A 16,515-nucleotide genomic window follows, 5' to 3' on the forward strand; every position below is an offset into this window, starting at 1 on the left:
AACAGGTGGATTGTCAAACATTAATGAGACTACAGTGTGAATCCGAACCCTGGAAAATATTCTGAGCAGTAGGAGGAAATCTCCCACCATTCTGCAAACAGATAGTTTGGCTAAGTTCAAGCAGATAGCACCAGTGCTCAGTTTCCCAGCCTGGTAAAGGAAAGGTTTAGATTTTACCATCAAAATGTCCAAAGGCAGAGAAAAGACCTCTGTTTTTGTTTAGGAAGTAAAAATCTGCAAAGAATTTTGCTCTAGACCTAATAACATATAAACAAAAACCAGATAATATATAAATATAAAAATATACATTTTTTAGATTCCCTACATTAGAGAGCTGAAATTATAAGGCAATTATCATGGAGCTGGAGTTATACTGTTATGGTGGAAGAAGTTCAATTATCCTAAGAAAGATCCTCAACTGTTTCGTTTCCTTCTCTTCTTTTCCTTCCTTCTCTTCTTTTCCTTCCTTCTCTTCCTTCTTTCCTTCTCTCCTTCCTTCCTTCCTCCCTCCCTCCTTCCTTCTCTCTCTCTCCTCTCTCTCTTTTTATTCTCTGCATCAAAAATTATGCCTACTTGCAGACCCAGGAACCTCATGCCTGAAGAACTCTATATACAACTGCAAGCATGATAAATAGCAATCCTGGGGTAGTGGTTTGAGACAGGCAGTGCTGACACCTAGGGCTCAGGACAGAAAAGTAAATGGGCACTGAGTCACATGATGGCTCTCAGGTGTGTTTCAATTACTGTCCCCCTAACCTAGCTACAAATGGTCACTGTACTGAGGGGAGGGCAGGCTGCCACTAGGAAGCTCCCACCCTCAATTGGATGCATCAGTCCAGCCAGTTCTCCATTTGTCACAGGAGATTTGCCCCTTGAGACCTTTAAATGTTTAAAATAATTAAAACTAACCAAATAAGAACAAATGCAGTGGTTAATGCCTGAAATCTCAGCCTTTTGGGAAGCCAGCTTGGAAGGACAGTTTCAGGGTAGGAGTTTGAGACCAGCCTGAGCAACATGGCAAGACTCTGTTTCTACCACAGGAAAAAAAAAAAAAAAAGAAATATAGCTGGGCATGACAGCATGCACCACTGTCCTATTTACTTGGGAGGCTGAGGCAGGATCCCTTGAGCCCAGGAGTTTGAGGTTGCAATTAGCTGTGATCATACCACTGTACTCCAGTCTGGGTGACAGAGCCAGACCTTGTCTCTATAAATAAACCAATAATAAATTACTTATAATAAAATGAAACAATGTGTTAAATAATAATGACACTATTTCCTGAGAAGAAAAGAAACATCTATGTAATTAAGATTATAAGTGAGATTTTGATTTAATTACATAACATAAAATTTTTGTGAAGACAGATTAAATTTCTACATTCAAAAACAGATAATTTTGTAACACATAAGTAATTGCTTGTATACTATTTGAAGTTTTCCAAATTGATCCAAGATAATAGTGACATTTAAAAATATTTTACCAGGAAAATAAAATAAAATCATAAAACTTTTATGTAGAATTTTTCAAAGATCCTACTAAATTAAATAACAGCTTCTTATTCTCAGCTTTATCTTACTGATACAATAAGTATTGCACATTTGTGAACTTGTGTTGACAGCCTGATTCATAACCAATTTAAAATGCACAGCAAATAATAAGCTTGAAAAGATAACTTGTGACTTCTTAAGTTGAAGAACTATCTGAAAAGTTTGAAACTCATATGGTCTTCTTGATTTTGTTTTAATTGTATTTTGGGCTCTGAGGTACATGTGCACATCCTGCATCCTGTAGGATTGTTGCATAGGTACATACATGCCATGCTAGTTCGCTGTCTCCACCCCCGCCCCCAGCCTCCCATCTCCTACATCAGGCATTTCTCCTGGGGTTATCCCTCCCCATCCTCCCTGTCCCCTGCTGTTCCTCCCCTTCCCTCCCCTTCACCCCCCCACCCAGCCCAGTGGTGTTATTCTCTTCCCTGTGCCCGTGTATTCTCATTGTTCATCACCTGCCTATGAGTGAAAACATGCAGTGTTTGGTTTTCTGTTCTTGTATCAACTTGCTGAGAATAATGGTTTCTAGATTCATCCATGTCTCTACAAAGGACACAAACTCGTCACTTTTTATGGCTGCATAGTATTCCATGGTGTATATGTGCCATATTTTCTTTATCCAGTCTATCATTGATGGGTGTTTGGGTTGGTTCCAGGTCTTTGCTATCATAAACAGTACCACAACAAACATACGTGTGCATGTGTCCTTATAATAGAATGTTTTATAATCCTTTGGGTATATACACAGTAATGGGATTGCTGAGCCAAATGGAATTTCTATTTCTAGATCCTTGAGGAATCGCCTCACTGTCTTTTTGATTTTTAATCACTGAAGTGGTAGAACAGATACCACAGATTCTTGGTATCTTTGAATATGTTGAGTCATCAACAAAGATTTTCTCCCCATTCCAAACATGGCTTGGATATCCAACAAGTCATTCACATATGTAAAAAGACAGATATTAATTATATGTGCCTAGAACCTTACACTAATTTATATGTAAACACAAAATATTATGTATAGGATTTTAATATAAATAGAAATTCAATCACTGTATATGTTGAGAGATGACTGTACCTTATTTTTTGGAAATGTTATTGAATATTGTTCACTCTTTAGCTAAATCACAGATGGAAACACTATTCATAGTATTTCAATTAAGACAAAAATTATCTTTATTGGTCTGGATTTGTATAGTTTACATGTACAATTAATACACATGTGAATGCAACCTCCTAACACCTTTATATCATTTATGTTGTACAGTCCAGACATTTACACATTGAAATACAATGTATTTCTCTTTTATATTACAATTAGTACAGTACAATGATTTTAAAAATATGGTTGTAGTTAAATTATAAACATGCATTTCAATAAAATAAAGAAAACACTAAATATAGCTTTTATAAAACTAGAGACGTTGGGTCTGATAGGATTGAGAAGCAATTTGAAAGTTGTTTTCATACATTATAGAACTAGCACAACCTCTTTTCAGCGAAACTTTATATGGGGCAAGTAAATGCTACTGTATTAAACTTTCTGTCCTATGATTTAAAAAAATACCTAAATAAATTTAAAACCTTATGACAAAACTGTACCAAATTGCTATATAACACTTTTTAGGTTTGTCTACAAGTCTGATTTTTATAAAGCTATACTGGTAGGAATGTAATAATTATTTCTAGATAAATTATATATCTGTGAGAATTAATTTTGTGTCAAAAACTTGATGAGACATAACTTTTGGTTTAAGTAATTTAAATGTTTACTTAGACCTTTAGTAAAAATAGCTTCAATGCAGGCACCAAGAAAAAAAAAGGTACTTTTTAAGTAAGACAATTTTAAAAAGAAGACATCAACATGGCCACAGTGTTTACCTGAATCATGTTAATTTTGGTTTTGGTAACTCATGGGGAGCAGGAAATTGAAATTTAAGAAGTACTGGAAGTTGAGATTCAAGTTCTTGGAAAGAAAGAACTTTATTCATATCCCCAGTCTTTTACAAAGTAATTCTATTTTATATCAAGAGAAACCGAATTATGCTCAGAGTAAGTTTAGCTCATTAAAGACTAAGCAAACATTTAGTTACCAAATGTACCAAATGTACAGATTTAGTTTTATGTACCAAAGAAAAATACCAATGTAATAAATCATCAACAAAATACACTTTTAAATGTTATTTTGCTTTAGAGTTTGGGGGACATGTTTCCCCAAACCCATATAAAAGATACAAAATCTTTACTGCTAGAAGCATAATTTTATTTAAAGTTATTTTTCCTTAATAACTTCTCTCTTCCAGAATCCCTTCTGGAAATGATCTGAGTCACCTTTCAAAACAAATGTAAGTTAGAGTTACCTAGGAAAAGCTGAACTATTAATTACATTCTTTTTAAGGTGCATCTGAGTCATGGTGTCTCAGGAGAAAGAAAGTAATTGTTTTGGGCTTCAATGTCCTCCTTTAACATTTTCTACACTGAAGGTATACACAATATTGTTATTCCAATAAACAAATACAGAAAAACAAGATAGAATAAATAGCAATTTTAATACTGAATGAAGAAGATTCAATCTGAAATATTCATATATCAGATTATCAACATTTGTGGACTTATATGTACTTATATGCAAATAAATATTTAAATACCACTAGATTTTTGTGAATAATAGAACATTTTCTTTCAGTTTTTACATTTTCTTACAGTCTCACACATTTTTCTGCTACATCATGCTTTTTAAACATTTTCAGAGACATGCCACTGAATAATTCATAATGCCAATATACTACTTATAAAGTATAAGAGTACAATTGAAACTAAACAGGTTGGTAACAGAAGTAAATATTAATTATCTTTGAAAAGCATACTTCAAAAATTTAAATTCATTAGCATTATTTTAGCCAAAAGTCCAAGGGACATTATACCAGATACAGTTTAAAATAATTACTAAGTGCAAGAATGTAGGGGTCAGTTTTGCCTAATAATATTACTTTATGGAGAGTAATCTAATTTTCTTAATTTATAAATATGATAATCACATTACTGAACTTGACATCATACAATTAAAGAGTACTGTATCATATAAAACCATGTCATGGTGCTTAGAAAATATAAATTACTCAGATGTTGGCTAAGCTTTAAGTTTGCAGTTCCAACTTATGAAAGCCACACTCTATTTGCTAATGACTGATCTTTAAAGTAGCCTTTGTAATCTGAATTTTATATCCATTTGAATTATACCATTTGGTAAATTAGGCAAGAAAATAAAAACAAAATATATATTTGGGTTAAGAGATCACAAGACCATCAATTGCCACAAAAATTTTCAAGAAGAAGCTAAGAACTGTTATAATCATGGCTATAGTTTATTACAATGAAAAGATATATAATAAAGTCAACAAAGAAAAAAAATATGAGAAAAGTCCTAAGACTAACCATATAAAAGCATTCAGGTATCCTGTCTCAACAGAATCACACAGAAGTGTTTGTTCTCCCAACAACAAGGTGTGGCAACTTATGTGAAGTGGTGCCAACCAGTTAAGCTCACATGAGCCTTGCTGTCCAGGGCCGTTTTTGGAATTCAGTCATTTATATGTACAGCACCTGTGTAACTGTCATCAGTTACTTAGACTACAATGCTCCAGAGCAAAACAAGGTGTGCACCACAAGTCTCAAATTAGTATTAACTATCAGATTGTATTAGCCTGCTTTCAAACTGCTATAAGGAACTGCCTGATACTGGGTAATTTAAAAAGAAAACAGGTTTAATAGACTCACAGTTTTGCATGGTTGAGGAGGCCTCAGGAAACGTATAATCACGGCAGAAGATGAAGGAGAAGAAAGGCATTTCCTATATGGGGGAAGAAAAGAGAGAGTGTGAAGGAGAGGTGTCGCACTTTTAAACCATCAGATCTCATGACAACTCGCTACCATGAGAATAGCATGTGGAACATCTATCTCCATGATTCAATCACTTCCTATCAGTTCCTTCCCTCAACACATGGGGATTACAATTCAAGAAAAGATTTAGGTAGGAACACAGCACCAAACCATATCATTCCATCCCTGGCAGCTCCCAAATCTCATGTCCTTCTGACATTGCCAGAACAATCATGCCTTCCCAACAGTCCCCAAAAGTCTTAACTCATGCAAGCATGAACTCAAAAGTTCAAGTCCAAAGTCTCATCTGAGACAATGCAAGTCTCTTCTGCTTATGAACCTATAAAATCAAAAACCTGTTAGTCACTTCCAAGATACAATGTGGGTACAGGTGTTGGGTAAATGGCCCCATTCTGAAAAGGAGAAATTGGCCAAAAGATAGGGACTACAGGGCCCATGCAACTCTGAAATCCAGCAAGGTAGTCATTAACTCTTAAAGCTCCAAAGTAATCTCCTTTGACTCTATGTCTAACATCCAGGGAACACTGACGCAGGCACTGGGCTCCCATGACCTTGGGAAGATTTGTCCCTGTGGCTCTGCAAGGTACAGCCCCTGCAGCTGTTTTCACAGGCTGGCACTGGGTGCCTGAAGATTTTCAGGCACAAATTACACATTGTCAGTGGATCTATCATTCTGGGGTCTAGAGGAATGTGGCCTTCTTCTCATTGCTCCACCAGCCAATGGCCCAGCAGATACGCTGTGTGGGGGTTCCAACCCCACATTTCCCCTCCACATTGCCCTAGTAGAGGGTCTCTATGAGGGTCCCACCTCTGCAGCAGACTTCTGCCTGGACATCAGCAGTTTCCATAAACCCTCTGAAATCTAGGCAGAGATGCCCAAGTCACAATTCTTGCCTTCTGTGTACTCACAGGCCCAACACCATGTGGAAGTCAGCAAGGCTTGAAGCTTGCACCTTCAGAAGCCATGGGAAAGCTGTACCTTGGCCCATTCTAGCCACAATGAGGACACAGGGCATTATGCCCTGAGGTTCCACAGAACAGCAGGGCCCAAGCCTGACCCATAAAACCATCTTTCCCTCTAAGGCCTCTGGGCCTGTGATGACAGGGACTGCTGAAATGTATCTGAAATGTCCTGGAGACATTTTCTCCACTGTCTTAGTTATTAACATTAGGCTTCTCCTGTGCAAATTTCTGTAGCTGGCTTGAATTCCTCTCTAGAAAACGTATTTTTCTTCTCTACCACATAGTCAGGCTGCAAATTTTCCAAACTTTTATGCCCTGCTTTCCTTTTAAACATAAGTTTCAATTTCAGCCCATCTTTTCTCTCCACCCATATGAGTGTAAACTTTTAGCAAAAGCCAGGTCATGTCTTGAACACTTTGCTGCTGAGAAATTTATTCCATCAAATACCCTAAATCATCTCTCGACAGAGAGTTCACATTTCCACCAATTTCTTTGCTAAACATGGCAAGAGTGACCTTTACTCCAGTTCCCGGTAAGTTTCTCATCTCCATGGGTGGGCATTTTGTTTCATTTTGTTTTTTAATTTAGGTTTTCTTTTTATAAAGTTAATAGAGAAAAACGTGGCAGTGTAAATGGTCTCATCAAAATTTTTAATAAAATAGGTAATGTAATACTAAAATGTTATAAAACTTACATTGTTTACTTGAGAATTCTAAAAATGTAATATAGAAAGGATAGAACAGAAGGTATGACACAGTTTGGCAAGATTCTCTAATATCTTCTAAGCTAGAAGATCCAAGCTGGAGGTACTAGGTAAACTAAAAGCAGATATGTCATATATCACTTGGAATCAATTTCATACGTGATAATTACCAGTATTTGGATCAGCAGCACTGTAGGTAGGAATACGAAATTCAAGTGCAGTGCTACTCAGCTATACCAAGGAGATATCTGACACAACGTAGGATCATACCCTTTATGTACAAAGTAGCATCAGCCTAAATTAAGTTGTACACTGCCAGAAAGCTGGATATTTTGAGGGTTTTCTCAGTAAAGGTAATCTTACCAAATAAAGCTAAGGTTTCAAAAAAAAAAAGATTAATTCTCTAGATTTCTCACAGCCCACTCAATTCCCTCAAAATTCACCCTCTTTGACAAAAGATTGTAAAATAGCATTATATGAAATATTTTTTACCATATTTGCACTGTAATAGTGTGTTCTTCCATTGCTGCAAAAAATTTCCTAAGACTAGACAATTTATAAGAAAAAGAGGTTTAATTGGCTCACAGTTCCACAGACTATAGAGGAAGCATGACACTGTCATCTACTTGGCTTCTGGGAAGGTCTAAGGAAACTTACAGTTATAGTAAAAGGTGGAGGGGGAGCAAACACATCACAAGGTCAGAGTAGGATCATGAGAGAGAGGGAGGGAGGTGCTATACAACTTTAAACAACCAGGTCTCACAAGAACTCACTATCACAAGAACATCACCAATGGCATGGTGCTAAACCAATTTGAGAAATCCACTGCCATGATGCAATCACTTCCCACCAGGCCCCAGCTCCAACTCCAGGGATTAAAATTTCACATGACATTTGGTGGGGATACAGATGCAAATCATATCATGCACCAAGTCCAGAGTGCTTTACAAAGTAAAATTTTCTAATATTTTAATATCTTCTGTGATAATAATTCCATTTTTGGCCACTATAAAACTTTTACTTTTTAGATTAAGTTTAGAAAAGAAAATTAATTCCATTGGAAAAAAAAATCTTCTTTGATTTTCATTAGGGCTGAATAATATTTATAGCTTAATTAGAAATAGAGTTATCATTTTTAAATATTGATGTTTCCCATAGAGAAGCATAGAATGTCTTACCATATATTCAAAGACAAATTTCTTGGAAGCCAAATTTTTTAAAATGTGAAAAAAGTCATGTATTACTACATCCAACTTTTCACTTAACACATTCATCTCAGTGTTATAATGATGCCCCAGAAGTAGATACTGAAACTGGAACTCCCTCTTCAATTTCTTCCTATACCAACATTTCTTATTAGCATATGCCCTTCCATTTTTCCAATAGTTTATACTAATGCACTTACTGCCTGACTTCTCCATCTGAACATTACTGTTAACATCTAATAACCAGTGCCTTTAAATATTCTTGGCACATATTAGAAACTCAATAAATAGTTGTTGAAGGAATAAGTGAATGAAAATGTCTCAAATTCCTATAGATTTTTTCACAAAAATTTTGCCAAATTGATCCACTTTATTTCAGCTTCAGTTGTTGCTATATAGTTTATTTATAATACAGATAGTTGTCATTCTACTGCTTAAACTATTCCTATATCTCTTTTTATATTGTTAACTTTCTACTTTGCTAACTTCTTTAAAATATATTATAGACAAATTATAACTTAGGATTAAGAAACTCACTCAAAACTTCACAACTTCATGGAACTGAACATCCTGCTTCTGAATGGCTATTGGATAAACAATGAAATGAAGGCAGAAATAAAGATGTTCTTCAAAACCAAAGAGAATGAAGACACAGCGTACCAGAATCTCTGGGACACATTTACAGCAGTGTCTAGAGGGAAATTTATAGCACTAAATGCCACAAGAGAAGTGAGGAAAGATCTAAAATCGACACTCTAACATCATGATTAAAAGAACTAGAGAATCAAGATCAAACTAATTCAAAAGCTAGCAGAAGACAAGAAATAACTAAGATCAGAGTAGAACTGAAGCAGATAGACGCAAAAAAAACCTTCAAAAAAGTCAATGAATCCAGGAGCTGTTTTCTTTTTAAAGATCAACAAAACAGATAGACTGCTAACCAGACTAGTAAAGAAGAAAAGATAGAAGAATCAAATAGATGCAATAAAAAATGATAAAGGGGATATTACCACCAATCTCACATAAATACAAACCACCATCAGAGAATACTATAAACACCTTTATGCAAATAAACTAGTAAATATAGAAGAAATGGATAAATTCCTGAACACTTACAGTATTCCAAGACTAAACCAGGAAGAAGATGAATCCCTGAATAGACCAATGACAAAGTCTGAAATTGAGGCAGCAATTAATAGCCTACCAATCAAAAAAGTCCAGGATCAGACAGGTTTATGGCTGAATTGTACCAGAGGTACAAAGAGAAACTGCTATCATTTCTTCTGAAACTATTCCAAACAATACAAAAAGAGGGAATCCTCCCTAATTCATTTTATAAGACCAACATCATCCTGATACCAAAACCTGGCAGAGACACCCACAAAAGGGAGAATTTTAGGCCAGTATCCATGATGAACCTTGATATGAAAATCCTTAAAATACTGGCAAAACAAATCCAACAGCACGTCAAAATGCTTATCCATTACGATCAAGTCGGCTTCATCCCAGGGATGCAAGACTGATTCAACATAAGCAAATCTATAAATGTAATCTATCACATAAACAGAACCAAAGACAAAAAAACAAACCATGATTATCTCCATAGATACAGAGAAGGCCTGTGATAAAATTCAACAGTCCTTTATGCTAAAAACTTTCAATAAACTAGGTATCGATAGAACATATCTCAAAATAATAAGAGCTATTTATGACAAACCCACAGCCAATTTCACACTGAGTGGGCAAAAACTGGAAGCATTCCCTTTGAAAACTGGCACAGGACAAGGGTATCTTCCCTCACCACTTCTATTCAACATAGCATTGGAATTTCTGGCCAGGGCAATCAGGCCAAAAAAAAAAAAAAAAAAAAAGGAGAAGAAGAAATAAAGGTATTCAATTAGGAAAAGAGAATGTCAAATAGTCCAATGACATGATTGTATATTTTGAAGACCCCATTGTCTCAGCCCAAACTCTCCTTAAACTGATAAGCAACTTCAGCAAAGTCTCAGGATACAAAATCAATGTGCAAAAATCACAAGCATTTCTATACACCGTTAACAGATAAACAGAGAACCAAATGATAAGTGAACTCCCATTCACAAATGCTAAAAAGAGAATAAAATACCTAGGAATACAACTTACAAGGGATGCGAAGGACCTCTTCAAGGAGAACTACAAACCACTGCTCAAGGAAATAAGAGAGGATACAAACAGATGGAAAAACATTCCATACTCATAGTTAGGAAGAATCAGTATCATGAAAATGGCCATACTGCCCAAAGTAATTTATAGATTCAATGCTATTCCCATCAAGCTACCACTGACTTTCTTCACAGAATTGGAAAGGACTACCTTAAAATTCATATGGAACCAAAAAAGAGCCTGTGTAGCCAAGACAATCCTAAGCAAAAAAAAGCAAAGCTGGAGGCATCACACTACCTGACTTCAAACTATACTACAAGGCTACAGCAATCAAAATAGCATGGTACTGCTACCAAAGCAGAGATATGAACCAGTGGAACAGAACAGAGACCTCAGAAATAACACCACACATCTACAACCATCTCATCTTTGACAAACCTGACAAAAACAAGCAATGGGGAAAGGATTCCCTATTTAATAAATGCTTGGTAAACTGGCTAGCCATATGCAGAAAGCTGAAACTGGATCCCTTCCATACACCTTAAAAAAATTACTCCAGATTGATTAAAAATTTAAACAGAAGAAGTAACACCATAAAAACCCTATAATAAAACCTAGGCAATACCATCCACGACATAGGTATGGGCAAAGACTTAATGACTAAAATACCAAAAGCAATGGCAACAAAAGCCAAAATAGACAAATGGAATGTAATTAAACTGAAGAGCTTCTGCACAGCAAAAGAAACTATCATTACTGTGACCCAACAAACAATAGAATGTGAAAAAATTTTTGCAATCTACCCATCTAACAAAGGGCTAATATCTACAAAGAACTTAAACAAATTTACAAGGAAAAAACAACCCCATCAAAAAGAGGGTGAAGGATATGAACAGACACTTTTCAAAAGAAGACATTTACTCAGTCAACAAACATATGAAAAAAAAAGCTCATCATCATTGGTCATCAGAGAAATGCAAATCAAAACCACATTGAGATACCACCTCATGCCAGTTAGAATGGCAATCATTATCTGTGCTCATTAAATTCTGAAAAAAAAAAAAAAAGAAAAAAAAAGATGTCAATCATTAAAAAATCAGGAGACAACAGATGCTGGATAGGATGTGGAGAAATAGGAATGCTTTTACACTGTTGGTGGGAGTGTAAATCAGTTCAACCATTGTGGAAGACAGTGTGACCATTCCTCACAGATCTAGAAATAGAAATATCATTTGACTCAGCAATCCCATTACAAGGTATATACCCAAAGGAGTATAAATCATTGTATTATAAAGACACATGCACACGTACATTTATTGAAGCACTGTTCACAGCAGCAAATTCTTAGAACCAACCCAAATACCTATCAATGATAGACTGGATAAAGAAAATGTGGAATACTATGCAACCATAAAAAAGGATGAATTCACGTTCTTTGCAGGGACATGGATGAAGCTGGAAACCATCATTCTCAGCAAATTGACATAAGAACAGAAAACCAAACACAATATGTTCTCACTCATAAGTGGGTGTTGAACAGTGAGAACACATGGACACAGGGAGGGTAATATCAGACACCAGGGCCTGTCGGGGGTGGGGGCCTAGGGAAGGCATAGCAGGGGGTAGGGGATTGAGGAGGGATAGTATTAGGAGAAATACCTAATGTAGATGACAGGGTGTTGGATGCAGCAAATCACCACGGCATGTGTACACTTATGTAAAAAACCTGCACGTTTTGCACATGTACCCCAGAACTTAATGTATAATACATTTTTTAAATTATATTTGAATCAAAATTTAAAATGCTACATATTGAATATTAATTCTTATGACATTTCTACCCAGTTGTCTGTCCCTCTACCTACAGGGATTCAGATTAATGTTATGAAAAATACCTATATGTATGCACAAATATATGGGCCGAGAGATTGTAATTCCTTTCCTATTTTTAGCAAAATAATAATTACATACACTATTCATCACGTTGAGTATATTTTTTAAAAATATTTTTTTAAAATAAGTCTTCTTGTTTCCCAGGATTCAGAAATTCATCAGCTATTTTATAGAACCAAAACATTTTCCACTCCATGAACATATAGTAATTTAATCAGTTTGATTTCACTATTTTGCCATTACAAGCAAAGTTCTAATGAACAGTTTTGCAAGTACATCTGTATGATAAATTCTGAGAGGCAAAAATTTCTGTATAAAGGGTAGGAAACATTCTTTTTTAACTTATTAGGCCTTGTGTATTACAATATTGCTTTCTATAGATATAGTACGAACTTAGGCTCCTACTAACAAAATATGAAATGTGCTTTCCCTCAAAGCTTAAAGAGGAATTGCCACTTTAAAAAACTGTGACAAAATAATTTGGTTGTATTTTAGGTGGTGTTTAAATTTATATTATCCATGTCACTGATATTTCCTTTGATGAATTACAACTTGTATCATTTCCAATTTCATCTTCATACTTCTAAGGGCTTTATTTTTTCTTCAATTTTTACCAGTTTATGTTTCATATACTTATGAACTTTTTATTATTTCTTCCTTGACTTTTTGCACTTCTGCTTTGTGATCTTCCTCTGTAGAAGTGATCACAAACTTGTGTGTGTGCATTTATTTTTTAATAGAATATATGCTTACCAATTGCCCTGATGAGCTTTTTTTCATTTAATTCTTTAGCAGTATGAAAGCTTTGTTTCTCTTTTCTAAACTTCCCTAATATTATAATACTATTCTAACATACACTATGTTGTTACTCATTATTGAATATATTGGTTTTTATTAGACTAATTATTTGCAGGGATTTTCTATTCAGGATGGAGAGGTTAGAATCTGAAGCCTTCAAGACAGAAAATTTTTTTGTTTGTTTTTCTTTCTACAAATAAGCCTTCTCTGTGTTTTCATTGAAACTCCATCTCCTGGGTTTCTTTGAACAAAGTTGAAACTAGAGAGCTTTTGCTACCAACCCTGGAATTCTTGCTTTTATCAAAAACCACTGCAAAATGGAATTCTTCAATTCACAGTAAGCACATTAAATTCAGGCCATGCATTTTTCTGACTGGAAATCCTTTTCTGCTGAGTTCCCTTGATACTCTCCATTCTCCATGTCTCTTCTCTTCATCTCTATGGAGCATATTCTATGTGGTCTCAATCCATTGAGGTTACATATGTGGTTATTAAAAATAAGAAATACAGTGTTTCCCCTCAGAATGATTCTTTTACTTGTGGGAAGTATATTTTTACAGTACATTCTAGAATCTGTCACCTCTGGGCCAGCTAAAGAAACTCCACATTTATTCTTGGATGACATCTGAAAAGTTTCAATTGATGTCAATAACCTTTACACTCCAGAATCTGTATATCCTATCTGATTCCCAGTTTCAATGAGTATAGAAACTGCAATTTATTTTTTATTACTTTACATGATTTCTAGGAGAGGGACAAGTAATAATCTACATACCTGCCATGTCATGCTAAAAGTTTCTACTACATATCATATCCCTTAGTATTCCTGTAGGCACCTCTGTCAATCACTTTTGAGGCCCAGATATTATTAGTAATCATAGGCAGCCATAACAAGTTCATATTTTTAATTGGATTGCTTCCTGTGATTTTTAGAATTATACTGTTATTTTCTTTCAGTAAATATCTTTTATTGCATTTAATAAGCCCTTTCTAGTCTTACATTTTTATTAAAAAGAGCTGGTAAATATTATCAAATGCATTTTCCACACTTTAGTAATAAGAGCATATGATAACTCTTTCTTTGCTGATGAAATGGATTACATTAGTAAGTTTCTCATATTCTTGGAATAAAGTCTAATTTGTTAGAATATATTATAATTTGATACAGTATAATATTATAGCCATACCAAAGATTCTGTGAGAGTGGTACTGTGTACAAAACTTGCTTTCCTGTTGTGTCAGTTTGGGTCCTCTGAGAAGCAGTCACCAGGACAGGCTTTACATGCATGAGATTTATTTAGGAAAATGGCTGTGAAGGACAAAGGAGAGGGTGTAGAAGTAGGAAGGGAAACCTTTGGACCACAGGGCAGGTCAAATACCTGGGAACTAACAGGAAGAATCTCCAACATACAGCACAGTTCTAGCAAAATCTTGCAGATGCAGATGAGAGTATCAAGCCATATTTGCCCACTACAGGAGACCTGCTTCCCAAAGGAGAAGGCTGCACTAGTTCTTCTGGTCCTAGGAGAATGCTGGAGAGTAGGGTACAAGGGGGAAGCATTACCTGCAGGCAGGTAGTAGTGGATCCTGAATGGCAGTATCTGAGGTTGTCAGTCAACTATGCTCACTGAAGCAAGAGATACAAGCAGTGAATATCTGTTTCATACTCATCATTCGTACCATCTTTTATCTACCTTTCCCAAGGCATGTGACTTTGGGCTTAGCAGTCAACTGAGCTGAAATAACGCTCACACACAGCTTTAGTTAGGAGAGCTGTGAAGGCATTTCTTCCCTGTGGGATATACAAGAGTTTGGAGACAAGCATCAGAAAGCACCAAAGCCACAGAACATGCCTATCCATCGGAACAGTTTGATAAGAAGAAATCTCTAAACTCCCATTTGTAAGGTTGACAATAGACTCACGGTATAGATCTTGTCTTTCGTTTGCTCCAAAAGTCCAAGAAGGAGCTGAAATATTGAACTGACCTCTTCAAAAGTCATTACAGTACACTAACAAGGTAGCAGGCAGCTGGACTGATGCTATACTGACAACCCACAGTGGTTAAAATACCTGCTCTTAGTTCATTGTCAGGCCTATACCACATAACGTAAATCAATTGCCAATACTAATACTAAACATAAAAAAAGACGCATATAAATAGACCTAGCAGGTAGGAATAGGGCGGAAAAATATAAGAATTAGTAAATTAGAATTGTTAGAAGAAGTGGATGACAAATTCAACAAATCTAATGAAACTATTTAAAGTGATTCAACCAGAGTACAATTCTTACTGGAAATGAAATGTTTTCTTACATTAATTATTTTGTTTTTACCTGTACATGTACATATTTGGGTAATTCTTAAGCTTTGCTTCTATACATGCTCCTGCCATCGATCTACGCCTAGTGTTCTTTCATGTATTAGCTTTTTCACTTAATTTTATAAGCTCATATTTATCTAAATGTAAAAAGTACCTGGGAAACACCATATTCGAAAAATTCTCAAACTTTGATAACTCATAAAAACATATGATCACCCTCATCTCCCTCACCTGGCTTCTCCTTAATGAGGTATCATCTTTCTGAATCTCACATTCACCGTTCTCTTATCTTTTTAAAATAAAACCTTGTTTCTTTTATATCAATTTCTAAAGTTAATTTTTACATATTGATTATCTTGAATGAAAATATTTTCATGTTCTACACAATCTTTGAGAAATATGTTTTTATTAGGAATAGTAAATGTTAGATGTAATATTTGCCTCTTGGGGATTCATAATCTTATTAATATGCTGAAAACAGTAATACACAGAATTTCTCTCCTTTTTTGTTTTGATTTCAATTTCTGTAATCTTATCTAAATGCCTTATTTTCTGTAACAAGTCCCACAGGAAAGTCCTGGGCAATAACATGAGTATATACTGTTTTTAAAATTATCATGGTAAAAACACTAAACATGAAATCTATCCACTTAATAAACATTGTATACAGATGAATATTTTTTGTGTATAATGAAAATATTACAGCCATTGAATAGCAATTTTCCAAGTATGAGTAGAATGGTGGTTGCCAGAGTTTGTAAGGGAAGAGAAATAGGAGTTCTATCTATGAGTCTATTTGGAATATCTCAGTGCAAATGATATCATGCAGTATTGTTCTGTGACTGCTGTATTTCATTTAGCATAATGTCCTCTAGTGTCATTAATGTTAATGCATGTGGCATGATTTCCTTTTTTTAAGTCTAAATAGCAGTCTATTATAGGTACATAATAGATTTTCTTTATTCACTTGTCAATCGACAGAGTGCTTAATTATCTCAGCTATTGTAAATAATGCAGCAGTGAACACAGGTGTAAAGATA

The sequence above is a fragment of the Aotus nancymaae genome, unplaced genomic scaffold (genome assembly GCF_030222135.1).
Source record: "Aotus nancymaae isolate 86718 unplaced genomic scaffold, 86718_ANA_hifiasm-v0.15.2.pri h1tg000033l, whole genome shotgun sequence".
NCBI lineage: Eukaryota > Metazoa > Chordata > Mammalia > Primates > Aotidae > Aotus > Aotus nancymaae.